General features: G+C 36.8%; 1 protein-coding gene across 4 annotated transcripts in view; it reads left to right on the top strand.

The window, feature by feature from the left end:
- LOC105171230 (crossover junction endonuclease EME1B-like) overlaps window positions 300-2,595 on the top strand; it is a 3,910-nt gene continuing 1,614 nt past the window's right edge. For 2 of the 4 annotated variants that reach the window (XR_002287797.1, XR_002287796.1), the window contains exon 1: window positions 310-1,121. The gene's annotated coding sequence lies outside the window, so the exon portion shown is untranslated. Of the gene's footprint in view, window positions 1,122-2,595 lie in introns of all 4 variants that reach the window. The other 2 variants (XM_020696679.1, XM_011092268.2) reach the window with 2 other exon arrangements.

Genomic DNA, 2,595 nt, shown 5'->3' with positions numbered 1-2,595 from the left:
AAACACTGACTTTTTAAGGTTTAGGGGTGTCTTTTTAGGAAAGGATATAAAATTCAGGTCAGCCTAAGAAAATTGATATAGCAAATTATTATCAAAGAAAAATAAAATCCAAACAAAACCCTTAAGGCTCAAATAAAATAAAAAAGTTTAGTCCAAAAAATAAAACCCACAATCGAAAAAAGAAATTAATAAATAAATGAGCCCAGAACTGATCAGCCCAAGCAAAAAATCAAAATGAACATATGGATCAAAATTAAAAAAAAAAACAAAAATTCAAATTCAACATCAAAAAGTAAAAATTTAATACAAGCATTCTGTTCTTTTACTCACTTCATTTCTCTCTTTTTCCTTCTTTGGTCACAGATACAAGAAGGGGTTTTCTTGGTCGTCTTTCTCTCTCGCAAGAACCACCGATCCTCTCTTCAGCCACTATGGCAATTGACCACCGCCGGCAACCATCTTCTGACATTCCGGCCACCGTTTGCTGCCCAACCCGTCATCTTCCGACGACCCACGCCCCCCCACGTGCGTCTTCAGCCTGCTTTGAAAACCCCCTTTTTTTCTGCCATTTGCTCACTTTCTCTCTGTCCTTCGCCGTAGCCGACGACCAGCGCCGACGTCGAACTGCCCTCACCCCCGTGATTCTTTTCTGACTATCCCTCGGTCTTCGACCAGTCCCCATTTTTTTTTCCTTTTCTCGATCTATACTCTTCTCTCCCCGATCTACCAATCTGCCGGTCAGTATTTTTTCAAGTCCTCTCTCACAGCCAATGATTTCCCCCTTATCAAGTTTCCGGATTACCAGACCCTCTCAAGATGGGTTCCATCTTTTATGTTTCCTCACCGCGATGGGGAGCGTAATTTCATTGAGATGGGAAGCACCAGAGCCCTCATCTGCGATCCACACCCCAAGAATACCGTCCCTTACTTCAAATGCTTAAACACAAAAGGCCGAACAAGGACAATCCAAACCATTGATCGAAGAAGATCCAAGTTACTGGGCCTCTCAAAGGAAATACATTTCAAGAAATTCAGCAGAACAGTTTGCTGAGCAGTTGAGGATGTCGAAATCATTGGTGGCAGCTTAAATGGAGCTGTCTCACCTGTTCGAGATGGACTTGGTAAAGTAAAACCATTCTCTCAATTGATTTTGTTCGAGAAATATTTATGGCTTTCATCCTCTTTGTTTTGCTTGATCTTAGAGTAGATTTCTGGTTTTTTGGAAAAACTTGGTAGTTAATTGCTGATAGTAAGTGTAACTTATGCTGTTGCCTGGTCATAAGCATGAGTTTTTCATGTTTGTTTTTGTTAATAGTGAATTTGGTCATATATTTTAGTGTGTCGATGTAATACTATTTTGCCTTTCATCTATTTGTTGAAGATAAACACGGATATTAGTAGTTTTATGATTGTGGTGGTGTTTTGTGGTATCCAGAGGTAAATGTGATGTTTGTTTTAGGTGGAAATAGTAAGTAAAGTTTGTGTAATGAAAAATGAAGCATAAACATTGAGTACATGCTAAATTTGAAGCTTGTGGGTAAATGCTTTGCTAAGCATAGTTGCAACTCTTATTTGATCTCGAAGAGAGATTTTCTTATTATGATAATTACAGTAGTTGATCTCCAGCTTGGACTAAAAAACAAATATTTTTCAATAGATCCTTTTTACTTACTGGTGGTTAAGTATTTCCTTATTGATTTATGTTAAATGAACTGATTTTTTTTTTTTTTTTAACTTTATTGTGTAGGCTTTTTATTGATAAACTTCACTGATTTTCTTCTTGTCCCCCAAGACCAATTTCCAGTGTTTCCTTATGTTCTTTTTAACTTTTACAAGAGGAAATGTTTATTGCATTATTATTGACGGCAATGATGAATGATGTCAATATAAAGCGAGTTTCAGCCTCCTCCAAGCATTTGTGCAGGTCTACATTGAACGTATTTTGTCCTTTTTTAAGTCATGATGGTGTAGTCTTTGAGAATGTGGTGAAAACCTTTACTCCAACTTGTACACTCATGCAGGCATATCACATATGTGTATATATAATGTATGATATCTCAAATGTTGTCCGGACCCAGAACCTAGGTATCTTTTGTATATAGGATACTTAATGGACCATCAATTTATATCTTTATTTGAGCATATGATAAAAATTCCAATAAATTGTCCTCGTACTTAAGCTGATTTTGTACTGTTGCTTTCTTTCTGCAAGAGCTTATATAGTTCCATCCCTCAACACGAAGATAAAGTAGACTGTGGATGATCATGTGCATGTTCTTTTCCTGCATTTTTCTGGAATAGTAATAATAACAAACGATAATACTAATTTGTAGATGGGTTGAACTAGCTAAGCGTGATGTTGTTTCAAAAAATTAGTTAATATGATTCTAGCTTGCAGGGACTGTCATGTGTCAGCATATGTGTGGATTCTGATTATTCTGTGTTCATACATAGTAAGTGAAATAACTTTTGGGCCTCCCAATTTACGGTGTTTTGCTGATTTGGCATGACAAAATTCTTGCTGCGAATTGTATGAAGGATCACCTATATGAGAAGTGTTTAAAATGTTGTTTGTAGCTGAATACACTGCGGATA

This window comes from Sesamum indicum, linkage group LG9, assembly GCF_000512975.1.
Source record: "Sesamum indicum cultivar Zhongzhi No. 13 linkage group LG9, S_indicum_v1.0, whole genome shotgun sequence".
Lineage (NCBI taxonomy): Eukaryota > Viridiplantae > Streptophyta > Magnoliopsida > Lamiales > Pedaliaceae > Sesamum > Sesamum indicum.
This window is presented reverse-complemented; position numbering and strand designations above follow the sequence as displayed.